We start from the raw sequence: 15,481 nt of genomic DNA on the forward strand, positions 1-15,481 counted from the left end.
GGTTCACAAACAAATGTAGTGGTAGGCAGTACTGGTAAACTCCCACAGCCTTTCAAAATCCCAGGAAGGACAAAGACATGAGCTACTGCTGTCATGATGCAATCCACACAGCCTCACCTAAATTAGATATTCTTTAGGCTATATGTCATTAGAAAGAAAATCGTTTAACTTACACGAGTCTCTACAGAGTTGCATGTCTACTCACATTGGCAGAAAAATAGATCATGTTGTTAGACTGATGACAATTTTCAATGAAGAAATATTGCAGAGTCCAGTATAATGAATGGCAGTTCCAAAGAACAGATTATATTTTAAATATTTCTGTTTGGAGTGTGTGTGTGTGTGTGTGTGTGTGTGTGTGTGTGTGTGTGTGTGTGTGTGTGTGTGTGTGTGTGTGTGCGGTGTGTGTGTGAATGTGTGTGTCTGTGTATACGTGTATGTACATGTGTGCTTGTGTGTGTGCGTGCGTGTATGTGTGCATATGTGTGTGTGTATGTGTGTGTGTGTGTGTGTGTGTGTGTGTGTGTGTGTGTGTGTGTGTGTGTGTGTGTGTGTGTGTGTGTGTGTATGCTTATATCACTGCAGGGATGTGCACATGTTTGCATTCATATGTGTGTGTGCTGCTTGTCAGTTTGGAATTTCAATGAAATTGCATTTCACCAAACAGTAATGCAATTTTGGTGGTTTTGTTTAATTTGTAGTGTATTCATCTGCTGATGGTGCCCTGACATGAATCTGTGAAAAGTCTAACTGCAATCAAATAAAGAAAGGCACACCAGTGGAAAGACAGCACAGACAGTGTAGAATAAAGCCTTTTTGAATACATTGTGCTGTCTCTCCACTTGTGTACCTTTCTTTACTTGATTTTGACTTTTTTGGGCACACTATCCTCGAAACTGTGGTTAAAAGTCTAACTGCCTAAGAATGTAAAACAGTTTTCAGAAAAGGATACTAAATCTTTTTTCATAAACTTTCAGCTATAACCAGTCAGAATAATAAGTGACCACATGAACTGGTTGTCTCATGTTAACTATGCAGAACTCTTTTTGGCTTGCCACACCAGTCAACACTGAAACCACACGTTCCTCTTTAGTAAACCAGTATGATTGCAGTGCTTGGAAGAAGAGGCTTCCAAGATATCAAGAGAAGATATTGCTCATACATTTGGAAGCTTGGTTATGAGCTAAGTTTTCATCCAAGCATCAGTCACATCTTCACAATTGTAAAGAGCATACTTCAAGATCTAACCTCTTCAGTTTGACTAGACCTCTTACGAGGGTTTGCTTGTTGGCCAAGTCCAAGACACTGTAGAGCACACTTAATAATGTGTGGTGAAAGTGAGAAGAGGGACCTACAAGGTGAATGGACAGAAATGGACTACTTAATCAAATAACTAGGATTTGTCATTGCCAAATGGAGCTAAATTTGCCACCAATACTGGTCCAAAAGAAATAGTAAATCTACTAGTTGACAAATTTAGCATGAATTTTACCTCCCAACACATTCATGAAATACCCTAAACCATAACTCCCCCACTATCACTAGGGAACAGGTCCCCAACACACTCTCCAAGGCCAAGGACACTGCATCAGTGGGCCCTGATAATATCCCAAGATGCCTCCTTAATAGCATGTAACATGACCTATCAAGACCACTAAAATCACTATTTAATAGTAACCTCCTGAAAGGCTTCATGACAAGCAAATGGAGGACTGCAACTGTCATCCCTCTGCACAAGGGCGGGTTATCTTCAAACCTGGGTAACTACAGAACAATAGGTCTGATTAGTCTCATACGCAAAGCCATGGAAAGAATTATCATGGAAATAACAAACAATGAAATAGGAAACCTTCAGACACTGGATCCAACCTATTTTGGTTTTGTTGAGGCAAGGTCATGTCTACTCATGCCAGTGGACTTCTTCTTCAAGAAGGTTGACCAAGCAATAAATGAGGACAAAAGAGTGCATACTGCCTACCTTAACCTGTCCAAAGCAGTTGACACTATATCTCACTCAAGCATTATAGATAAACTCACAAAATTAGGCTTAAACCCCTATGTCTCCAATTGGATAGCAAGCTAGTTCAAAGGTAAGGCCCAGTAAGTTAGAATAGTGAAAAATATCTATACAAAAAGGACAGTTTATAGTGGAGTACCTCATGACTTGGTGCTCAGGCTACTCTTTTTTGCATCTACTTCTCTGAACTCAAGACCAACATCAAGGGCCTTTGGATGACCAAGTTTGCAGATGATTGTAAGCTAGTTGCAATCATAGAATCTCCCAAAGACACAAATACCCACCAAAATGCCTGACACAGAATAATAACTGATGCTAGAGCCATAATCTAAAACTCACTGCCAAGAAATGAATATTAGTATCCTTCGGAAAGATGGCTACCCCCTAGAAACTACCACATTGATAATACACCCATAAGAGTAGGCCAGTGGTCAGGGATTTGGGAACAGATATAGACAGTAACCTGGCATTTGACCAACATGTGTCTACAGTATTAAGGAAATCATTCTATATTTTGCAAATTATAAGCAAGGGTATGGCATCTAGGTCCAAGGATGTCATTGTGCCACTATATTCAGCCCTCATCAGACCAGTCATTGAGTACAACACCACCTCAGTATGTACCTGATCAAGCATATCCGATAACTGGAGTGTATACAGAGATTCCTCACAAAAAGAATACAGGACTGTAAACAACATGTCCTACATGGACCACCTCAAAGCCTTATGCCTGTTCTTGGTCTCTTACAGACTGCTGAGAGGCAATTTATGCCTGACATGCAAAGAATCTCTGATTCTACTTTGATTAACCTATTGTGCATCTGCAAAACAAACAGCATCAGAATTATCCAATCTATGACCTAAAGCTCTCTTCAATATAAATATGACATGTATGAGGAACATGTATGTATCTCAGAGACTACCCCTTCTCTGGAAAAGGATTCCCATCCAAGTGAAGTAGAGTTCTTCCCTACCCCAATTCAAGCATAACTTAAACTAGTGGATGGGGAATCAGTAATTTACCCCTAGTTTGGCAGCTATGTCTCTGTAAGATGGAGGCACTCTGTAAATGCTTGGCCATATCTGCCCAAGCCTACATGTACCCATTAAAATAACCCCCTGGGGTTGTTATCCTAGTAATCACCTATGAACCTATGAACCTTTTAAATGCTGACTTACAGAACACTTGTAGAGTTGTGGTAGTGAGTACCAGCAGATAGGATTGCAGAAAAATGCAAGGACCATGGCAGGAGTAAGCAACATATAGCACCATTGTTTTGAATGTTTGATGAGTGCTATTCCATGATACCTGATTGTGAAGGCAGTAAAAAAAGGAGAGGCTGTATTCATTCTACCTCACTGCTACACTAGCAAACAAGAAGAAGAAAAATCATTAAGAAGTATCATTAAGCATCTTGATTGTCATTGCATGATAAACACTTTTTTCTGTAATACACTGTGAAGATATGTGAAGGCTGCCAGCCTAGCTAGATAGAATTTTGTAGATAATTCTATGTAATTGTAAATATGAATATAATCCACTGGCTTGTCCTCTTAAATGTAAGAAAACTGTGTTAAATGTTGAACTTCAAAAATGTAGCCACAGTGCACTCTGCTGGAAGAAAACTGATAAGTCAAGCCTTATATGACTGTTTGATCTCAAAGCTCGGAGACATAATGTCTGTACTGAGGAATTCCTTTTATTGTTTTGAGACCAGAGTTATTTGCTAGATTTTACATATATAATCTATTTTATTGCTGTAGTTTCCTGGCCAGGTGCAAGATCAAAGGAATGTTAAAACTCTGAGTTTCTGTTAGTGTGGGAACCAGAGAAGAATGATGTCATCTAAAATGAGTCAGCAGTGATGTATTATTTTAAGACTTTCTCAGAGAGAGAGAGAATCAGAGCATTTTGCATTTGTCTTCAGAACTGACCACACACCGGCACTTGCTTTGCTCTGTCTGTATGTAAGTAGAATCTTAGACTTTAGTGTTTCTCTTAAGAAATAGAAAATAGTACTTTTAGACTAGCTGTTTTGTATGTTTATGTCAGGCTATTATACAATATTATTTTAAGCATTTTCCTGTGATTTCTGAACTCTTGACTAGCACTGTGTTGAATTGAGAAGATTTGTGTTGTGTTTTTATTTATTATTAAATATTTTTAAATCTTTCAACTGTGGCTGTTTTGTGTAGAGATAATTTAAGCTCTAGAGTACTTGCATGTATTTGTTGATACTGTACAAAGCCACTCCAATAACCCTTGCTGTTCGTCCACTTACTATTGGATAATAATATTGCACAGTATAAATTGGACACCCTTTGGTAAGGGCCTTTTCAGTAGCTGATAAGAGTAGTTTGTGGCAGTGATTACTACGTTATAGCCTGGCATGAGGGGGCATAGCTGGAGAACCTGTGCCACCCTTCCCCAGGAGTGTCTATGTGTTTGTATATAAACCAAATCTCAAAGTGTGTGTGTGTGTGTGTGTGTGTGTGTGTGTGTGTGTGTGTGTGTGTGTGTGTGTGTGTGTGTGTGTGAGTGTGCGTGTCAGCTACTTAGGCAGGGACACAAAGCACTGGTTGGACAGAGAGGGCATTGGAGGTTTTGGCTTAACTACTTAGCTGAGATCTGTACCCTATAGCTGTGCCAGTAAGGAATCTTACTGGAGATCTGGAGAGAAAGGAAGAAACCAGCCCCAGACTGACTGTGATCTCTATGTGGTCTTAAGGGAAATTGTACTTTACTGTGTGTATTTGTTATCCCTCTCAATGTGGTCGCCCCTCATTGGTGTTAGTGGTGAGGATTGAGGGTCCTTCATTGCTGGGCCAGTGCACAAGCGTCACATACACAATGAGAAATAATAGTTAAATGTGAATATGTGGACCTACAGCTTGCCAGATGATGTACATGGCTGGCAGTGGTGATGTTATACTATGCAAGAGCTGAAGGTATTCTGTACATTTGTGGTTGACAAATCAAAGCCTGCATTTAATATGCTTTTCTATTACTTCACTTTTTTCGCAGCACCACCTTATCTACTTAAGGAATCGTGCAACCATATTTGTTGTCAGAAGTGGACAGCAATCAACAGGCACAAAATAATAAACAAATAATTTGTTGGAAATCAGAAACAGATATAAATTCCCTTTGCATTTACATAGAGTTAATGGTCAGTAATAGGTTTCTTCTGTAATGGCCACTGCTACAAACCTCCAATTGTATACAATCTGAAGAAAAGGACTAGAACTCAGGTCATGCAAATATACCATATTTTCTACCTTGTAGTGTCATTTCTAACCATATGCTATGTATACGATTATGATGTTTTTTGCCCACCTCTTAATATTATTTTCAATTATATTTAATTATTTGGACTTTTCTTTTCCATGTAAAAGCAGTCAAGTAAAGGTTAGATATGATGTGGAGTTGTATCTCTCACAATTCCAAGGGAATTTGAAAAAAGAGGGAAACAGATTTAGTTTGAGTATCTGATTCACAAACAAACAAAAAATAAGAATGTGTATTGTTGTGTTAGGGTGCCAGGGAGAGATAGGATGGCAGAGGTGGATATACGAGATGGTCTGAGAAAGCAGCACACAGCAAGATGATCTTGCATGTTTGGCAAATGCTATTCTGAGACACCTGATGGGGGAATACTGACATGACATGTCAAGGCTGTATTACTTTTAAAACACTAGCATGTTGGGGAAAAAGGTCATTGACAAAGAACATTAAGCAACATAGTCCCCAGTGCCTGACAAGTGCTATACTGTGATATGTGACAAAAAAAGTAATAGTGATTTACAGGCCTTGCTCTCCTTTAAAAAGCACTAGAACATGCGAGTGGTTATTAGCATGCTTTCTGGTTGAATAACTTTATATTTCTTATGATTTCTATATATGGAGAATCACAGGTGCCCCAAGTGGCTCCCAGCTGATATGTACAGCAATCATTGGTAATGTTGTAGCAAACAGGAGCTGAAGATCTGCACAGTTGTAGTTGGCAAAATCAAAGTCTGCATTTGATATGCTTTTCTGTTAATATGTTTTGCTCATTAGAACCCTGTTTGGTTGCAGGACTACTAAAGGCACTCAATTGTGGTGACAGTTCTACACTCAAGAATTAAGCTACTATGTTTATTGTATGTGACTGGCAGCAATTAACATGCACAAAATGACAAGTAAATTATTTTTACACAATAAGAGAAGATGTAGATTTCTTGAGTAAGTACATAGTCTTAATACTGTGTTACAAATTTCAGTTATTATAAACATTGCTGAATATACCCAAATGCATACAGACAAATAGACTGGAAATGAAGTCATTTAAATACAGTATGCTTTCCACCTTATTCTGTGGAAGGTTGGGCGCCGGGCTGGCAACTCGACACCGTAAAACTCCACTGCCAATCATGAGTGGACAGGTGATCTGCTGTGGTGACTCTAACCGGGAAAAGCCGAAAGAAGAAGAAGAAGAAGATGCTTTCCACCTTACAGTGCCACTACAAACCCAGGTATTACCTATACGCACCCTTCTTAATATAGTGTTTCTTCATTTGTATTCACTTTAGTTGTGCAATCTTTCTGTGTATAACAGCAAATAAGAAAGGTCACAATGTGCTACAAAATTACATCATCCAAGGCCCTAAGGGAATACAAAGGAGGTGTAGACAGGTTTACTTTGGATATATAAAGTCAAATACAAACAAGAAAACAAATGTGTGCTTTGTGTAATACATAGTCACAGACAGTGTACAACTGAACTAATACAGCCTTCAGATACTGTATTAATTCAGGAGTGTATAAAAATCTGTACTGTGGATGACAGAACAGATGAAGAATAGGAAACTGCTATAATACAACCTACAGCTCTGCTTTGAGTTGCTATATATTATAGAACTAATACAGTCTACAACAATTTCTATTTCTTTATGCTTCCATACCTCCTGACATTGACAACCACCCGGCTGCATGAGCCCATTCATTCTCTTCCTTGCAGGGGCTAGGGGTGTCCCTGTCTAAGCCTTGCAAAAGGTGGCCTCTTCTGTTCCAGGGAAAGTGTGGCCTTACTGACTTTCATATGGTAAGCTCACTGCTCCTACATTGAGAGTGACAGAGAGGCAGGTATCATACAAGAACAGGGATTTTAGATAGATAAGGAGAGGGAGAACAGTAACCAAGCCACACAACAAAACACATCCAACAAGCTTTCCAACCACCAATCAAATGGTGGCATGCTTAGTTACTGGGAAATACTTGCCAGCCTACACTAGGAAGCATAAACCACAACCCCTTCACCTTGGATGGGTGTGCTAACATACACCATTCCACTCTCCACCCACCCATCCAGATCCTCAAGGCTCCATCCATAATGACATTGAGCCTAGCACTAACAACTTCATTAGCTGCTATGTGCTATAGAGATAATACAGACCACATTATTAGCACCTAACACTACACTCATGATACATGATGCATCATTCATTTCCAATGGTCTATACATTTCTTTTTTTCTTTTATTATTTATAAATGTGTATATTTTGACATTGTGTGTTGTATGCCACCACAAAAAAATGTATCAATGCATCAATCCCTGCCCCTTGTACAAATTTTGAAAAAGGAGGTTAATGTTGATGTTTACTGATTTTTAAATAATGTTTTATCTTTGTGAAAAAATAAAATATAAGCTATTTTTGAAATTTACTGGAATACATATACTATCAGTTGAACTGTGAATAAGTTGTAAAGCAGAAATGTGCTTTAATTTAGAGTAAAATAGCATGACATACACCTAATTATTATTTAAGTACAAACTGTGCAAGCAAGCCTGTATTTAAGCTTTCACTTTCTGTAAAGTACAAAGATGGGGAAGGTATACTAGCTATCAGATATCAGTGCATTTTTGCAAACGTTAATGTGACAAAACAAGTGAATTTATTCATTTGTTGTCATTTGTTGTCCTGGCGGGTCAGGTGAGAATGAAGTCCATTTAAAGCCATGACCTGGCCTCCAGGGTAAATCACAAAGTTTACAAAGTACAAATCAAGCTGCAAACTGTGTTTCTTTCTGCCTATAAACTCTACTCTGTGCCAATGTAAAAAAATAATGCAGAAGAAGACAGGGAAACAGATTTTGTTGACTCAAGTTACATCTTATACCTCTGTTTTGTACTGCTATGCACTACAGACATTAATGTATGACTGATATAACTACTGAATTCGCAATTTAACCCAGCTTGTGCCAGCGGACAGACAAGCACACACAGGCACACACACAGACACACGCATGCGTACACATATGCACCAATGCATGCTAACACCAACACAGACAAATACATGCTAACACACACACACACACACACACACACACACACACACACACACACACACACACACACACACACACACACACCTTCAGAGCTTTTAGATGAAGTATCAAGTTATATAAAAAATAGAGGGTGATGTTCTTAACCCATCATCTAAACATCCCTCAGTGTCCTATGTCTGGATATGGCCTAGAGATTGCTTAACTTAATGAACACATTAGATTCTGAGCAAAATTCCACTAGGTCTATCACATGCATTATAAATATTTTACATAATTTATAATGGGCACATGCCTATAAATATATAAAATAGAATTCATTAGCAGCCAAAGGACTTAAAATGATCAGACAGATACAGCTTTTTATTTTTATTTTTGTTTATGAAATTACAAAGGGAGAGAGGGTTCTGTGTACATGCCCCAAAAGTTAGCTAGTATGGTTTTACTTGCATATTAATTTGCAGAGTCAGTCACATGCAGACTTACTCACATGCAATCTACATTTGTGAATCTGACAGTTTACTTTTTAATTAAAACTATGAAGGCTACCAGGCTCATTTTACTCTCAGACTACTACATTTACATCATTTTTAAGTATACTACTGCTGCTCAGATCCTGTCATTCAGCTTTGTTGATTTGTTGTTTACAGAGCACAAAGTGAATGATGGGATAGTCAGTTGTCCAGCAGTAAACTGATGGTCTAATTATTCATCAGAAAACTAGCTTTATATGCATGTGAAATTATGCAATTCATGCTGGCACACCAAGATGTGTTGGTAAAAAGCATTGCAGCATGTCGCAATATAACAGTATAGCACATAGCTAGTGGGGGGTGGAGGACAAATACCTTACAAATATACAGCTTCATTATTCATTTCCCTTTTATGAAAACAAGAAGAACAATCCCACTCCAATGGCTGCACCTTTCAAAAAAGCAAGAACTCTTTATTAAATATGCTACCATTTTGCATCATAATAGTACTCTATGATTATCAGGATGTTGTAATAAAAGATATCTAACAAAAAAAAGTATTGAACGGGTTAGGGAAGTGTTCATTCATTTGCTTATTATCATTACATTTTAAATGATATTAACCACAAAACCCTATAGCTTCAGTCATGGCTTTGTTCCACATCCAAAACTATCCCCCAGATTTACCCATGCAGGGCTAGCTTAGTCCTGCACGGAAGAAGCCGTTTAGGAGCAGGACAGCAGCGCGCCATGCATATTAATGAAGGCATGCTGCCTGAGCTCCTAATCTTACATGGAGCATGTAAGAGTACACGGGGCATGTCTGAGAGCTCTACATGCCCCCACAATAAAGAACAGCAGAAAGGCCAAAAGAATGAGCGAGACCGCTCATAGGTGTCCGCATACCCCCAGCAACATCCCCCACGTACAACAGGAATAGTAAATACAAAGAAAATAAACATACCATTATTTTTTTATGAATCCTATTAAAGCTAACCGTAGGTGTGTGGGTTTGCCCATCGCTTAGCTACGGTTAATGCAGCTTAAATGGCTGAAAAGGATAACAAGGAAGATATATGCAAATTAAGCAGTATAGCAATAGTGTAGTGGGCAGAGCATTCGCCTTACGAGCAGGCATTCCTGGTTCGAGTCCCACTGCAGCACATTCCATTTTCCATGTAAAATTACATTATGACCAATATTTTAGTTGCATAACCTGCTAAATAACATATATTTGTGAACTGGAGTACTGCATTAAATGCAGATGTGATGTGTCAGTGTCATAATGTTGCAAAGTCCACAGATAATCTCATGTGCCCCATACAGTATATGTACACAGGAATCATGGATACAAATGGAAGGTAAAATGTGTAATGGATGATAACCCCATACAGCTTCCAAATCCCCCTCCTTCCCAAGAACCATTAGATATTACTGTCTAAATCAGTGCAGTTGTAAGTGGGAGTAAGCACTAGTAAGCAAGTGTAAGCACCAATAAGCAGTAGTAAGCATATTTAAGCACTAGTAAGCGAGTTTAAGCCCATTTGCATGGGGGTAAGCAATGCCTACACAGGTTAAGCAATATTGAAACTAACTCTCTGTAAGCATATGTAACCGGAGGATAGCATTGCTTACTCTCGTGCAAGCCTGCACAAACCCGCTTACAACTGCTCAAAAGTGCCTTAATCACTCTGTATCCAATGGCCCTTGTTCTGCCCAGCAACAAAATAAACAGCCTTGCAGGTCTTGAACCCAGGACTCTATACATTATAGTCTCAGTAGTTAACCAACAAGTCATCACAGCAGTAGAGAATAATGAGTTATCACCAAACAAATCCTCACTATAGTAAAATCAAACTGAACCTGTGAAAGGAATCGGTATACAGTCATACGTTCTATAACCCACTACATAACATAAATATGTGAACTGGGGTACAGCAGTAAGTCCAGATGTGAGGTGTAATTGTAATAGAGTGTTGAAATCCCCAATAAAACACAAGGACCCCATACAGTGTACGCACACATGAATCATGGATACCAGACATATATGTATAAGATGTAATGAATAATAAATCAATGCCAGAAATAAAATATAATGCAAAGTCTATTGTAAGCAACACTAAGCATTGCACAGGCCAGCTTAGGAGGTGTAAGCAATGTGTAGGCCAACTAACTCAATGTGCACAGTGGTATACCCCTTTAAACAATGCCAACCTTAGGTAAGCAGGTTTGCCCATAGCTTAGCCTTTTCAAACTGGCCAATCATGGCAAAGTGTGGGAAATTGGCCCTACTTAAACCCAATAGGTGGGAATACATCTCATAACTGGTTGTAGCTTCCTGTTGCAGGCACCATGGCAGAAAGGGGAGAGGGTGTGTGCTTCTGGCCACAGCGCTGGGGCATCCAGGAGTCCAGAGTCATGACAGGATTCCTTGTCAAAGACTATAAGCAGAGACTGCTGCAGGGCCAGTACCAGGGTTCCCAATAAAAGGTGGAAGCCTGGGACCATCTTGCCCATGACCTCACTAGTGCCACTGGCATACGCCAAACTGGTGAGCAGGTCAGGCATCACTATGCCAACCTGAAACAGCATAAGGGGGACCTCTTGGAGCAGTTGATCCAAGAGGCTAGAATGGCAGCGGCTGTTCCAGCTGTGTGTAAATATCACTCCACTATTTGTGTAATGATTGCCAGCCCATGTATATCATGGATAGGTATGGCTAAATATACCTGTTATGTCCTTCACAGCTGCAAGTGAGCTGGCCGCGAACCAGGAGGCATATGGCTGTCATCTGAAGAGGTTGCAACGTGAGGCAGGTTAGTAATACTCTTGCATGTACTGTCATAGGAAATAAATCTAAAAGTATTAGTAAATTAATTGCCAGTAGAAAACCTGTATTGTTTAAGGCAAGTACTGCATACACCAGAGAATATGGCAGGAAGAGTCTCATATAGCTTGTAGGTAAATAAAAGCATAACAGCCCGACAATAAAGGTCTAACTGCTGGACTGCATGTGTATACTCTGGTATCATATGATAATGTAGATTTGCAATCACATAATAGTACTGTTGTATTAAGCACTGTTACCCATACTGTGCACCATAAATAGAATGTGTAGGAATGCCTCTATATGACTGGTGTAATCCCCAGAGGTCATTTAGTACAACTGAGAGACGCATAGACAGAAAACAGTGAAAAGGCAGACAACAAAATCCAAATAGCACATGCAACGGAGATGTGATCTTTTGTATTTTTAGCACACACAGCCATGGTTCAAATCCTGGCAGTGGTAGTAGTCTGCATACAGACTCATACCCCACAACTGTACAGATATGTCCAGAATGTCCAGTAAAGTGGTCCATATCTGTTGGCTGTCAACCTGTCCCCCTGGGAAATCAGTGGAATGATCCCAGACATATAGGCAGCAAACTGGAAATACAACTGATTGACACACATCTATGAGAACAAAGCTGGAACACTAGCAACTCCCCAAAACCTTATGAGAGTAAGAAGCCACGTATGTCCCATATATACCCCCATGTTGTCAAGCTGTGGCCAGAGTGTGTACAGTAACAGAGTGAGATGTATGTGCATAATAGCAATGTGGAATCTGGTACTGTGTGTGCTAACATTCAGGTAGTGCTAACAAACATTTCTCCCACAGGTCTGTCAGATATGAACACTGTGCCCAGAAATACAAGAATGATACCCTGTACTGTTACTGTTTGCTTTGGTATTGTATGGCATTGTGACTGATGCAGCTGCTCTGAATAATAAGGTATTACTCATCACTGTCGTCCACACTGTCCTACAAAATATAACTGTCTAGGAAATCCTGTATAAGAGTGTTGTAATATAAGGTCACAATGCAAAACCACATTGCTGTATTCTGGGCTGTGGTGTAGTTCCTGCGTTGTCCATTACCTTACTTGGATAGAAGGAAGTTTCCTTGCTCAACGGTGGGAGTGGGGAGCCTTGAGCAGCCTACCTGTCCTTGGGGGAAGTGACCTCAGCACAAGAAGCTGTAGTAATTGGTTGTTTGGGACCATTTCTAGCTCTTTTGTAGTTCACTGTTTAAAATCCACCTCTGGGCATTTTTTTCTGGCTATACTGCTCAGACAAGCTCCACGTGGGTTTACAGAGTGGTCCTAGCAGCAGGGAACTCAGAAAAGTGACTACCTTCTGGATTTAAGTATCTTTGCTTTTTTCACTTGAAATACCTTCTGTAGCTTACCTTGAGCTAGCCTGAACTGTTTTTTAACTGATTGCTGCATTATTTTAAAATCTGCACTTAAAGTTACATTTTAGTCGAATTTGATCGAAAGCTTGCTTGTTTGTTTGTTTAATTTAACTGTGGAGGCTGCCCACTAAAGTGTGCTAGCCTGTGTAACTAATTTATCACTGTTTCTGCATTTTCTGTGTGTTTCTACCAAAAACAAAAACAAAAATAATCCTTGTTTACCGCCTTCCTCGACTAGTTTAGACAAGTTTACAGGCATTGCTGTATTCTGGGCTGTGGTGTAGTTCCTGTGTTGTCCATTACCTTACTTGGATAGAAGGAAGTTTCTTTGCTCACCAGTGGGAGTGGGGAGCCTTGAGCAGCCAACCTGTCCTTGGGGGAAGTGACCTCAGCACAAGAAGCTGTAGTAATTGGTTGTTTTGGACCATTTCTAGCTCTTTTGTAGTTCACTGTTTAAAATCCGCGTTTGCATGGCTTTGCGCGGTCGTGCGCATAGTGCAGCGCTGGTTAAACAAGGTTATAAGTCTGCTCTTCAAGTTTTCCCTTAAGGAAGCTCTACTCTTAGTATAACCAGACTACTCACTGTATTATAAGCCTAGCACTTGTTCTCAATACTTCTCTACTAAGTAAGCACTCTCGTACTAAGTAAAGCACTACATCTTCTTACCACCCCTGTGAATATCCACTTCCCTTAAAGGTATACCACTCCCTTATACTATTCTAGCATGTCAAGTGGTAGATTACTGGTGTCGTCTCTAGTTCAGCTGGTCAATCTGGGTATCTTGAGACAATGCTACAATTGTCTCATGTACACAGACAACCCTCTCCTCCTCCCAACAAACACAAATACATGTGAGAGATGCAACTATATAGCCAAACTGGAGGCTGAACTCTTTCAACTCAGGGCTGGCATGACCAGACAGGAGGAGATGGCAACCACACACACAACAATCCCAGTCCCACATAGACCTAACACAACTGCAAACCAAACACATAAAAACACAAAGACATACTCGGAGGCTCTAATAAAAAACTTACCAAAACAAAAGAGGCTCCCAAAGCAGACATCCAAAAATCCACCACCTCAAAACAAAACACATGCAACACATACTTCAATAAATCAGTGTGTTGACCAATCACAGCCCTTAAGGCCAAACACCTTGCCTGATACACTAGTAATAGGTGACTCCATAGTCAGACACACTGATGTCCCACTGACCAGGCTGAACAAGGAGAAGGTGACTGTGAGCTGTCTATCGGGAGCTAGGATCCGCCACATAACAGACGCACTCAGGTCACTCCAAAGCAAGTACAAATATGACTCCGTCATTGTCCATGCTGGTGTGAATGACCTGAGACGTACCTCCCTGGACTACATGAAAAGAGACATAGAGGAGCTCTCCGATTATGTAGCCCAGGCTGGTATGACCCTGACCCTGAGCAGCATCTTGCCCCCACCAAGAATGATACCACAATACAAAGACAAGATGATCAGCTTTAACAATTGGCTCAAGTACTGGTGTCATTCTAAGGGGATCCAATGTCTGTCTGCCTGAGATGATATGTTGGACAAGCCACACTGCTTCGCAAGGGATGGCTTACACCTGTCACTACTGGGCTTCCGGATATTGGCTAAGGCTCTTGCCACCCCCATAGTGCCTTTTTTAGGCAAGGCTCAAAAGACAAACCCACCTCCTTAGAAAACAAAAATGGAAAAAAACTAAGGGTAATGCTGCTCAACGCCAGAAGTCTAAATCTCAAGATGCAGGCACTTGATGCACTCCTCAGCATGGAGAGCATAGATGTCTGTGCAGTAACTGAAACCTGGTTCAAGGCTCCTGAGAGCACCCCAGCACTACCAGGCTATACCTCATATCATGCTTTCCGGCCCCAAAACCCGGGCCGAACCACAAAGGGAGGGGGGGTGTCCATATTCAAAGGACACCCACACCTCCAGGTTAGTAGCAACACATGAAGCATCAGAGACCATACGGGTGCAACTAACCATAGGCAAAACTGCTTTACAAGTGGTAGCATGTTACAGACCACCCTCCCAATCTCAAGAATCCCACTCAGCCTTCCTGAAGACATTGGAGGATATGAATGTATCACAAAATACCATCATACTGGGAGACTTCAACTACCCAAACATAGATTGGGTACATTATTCTAGCCCTAATATCCTAGCCCAAAGGTTCCTGGAATTCATAAATTCAAATGCATTGGAACAACTAGTCACCTCTCCCACTAGGGGAGATAATATACTAGACCTGATCATCACAAACATGGGGACAAAATGCTCCACACCGGAAGTATACCCCTCACTAGTGAGATCTGACCACAAACTAATCACCCTGGATATACATATCCCTCCTCCACCCCCAGCACAAAAGACCACAGTGAAAAACTTCTCAAAAGCAGACTTC

This window comes from Protopterus annectens, chromosome 7.part0 (assembly GCF_019279795.1).
Source record: "Protopterus annectens isolate FY-2018-M chromosome 7.part0, PAN1.0, whole genome shotgun sequence".
In the NCBI taxonomy this organism is placed as follows: domain Eukaryota; kingdom Metazoa; phylum Chordata; order Ceratodontiformes; family Protopteridae; genus Protopterus; species Protopterus annectens.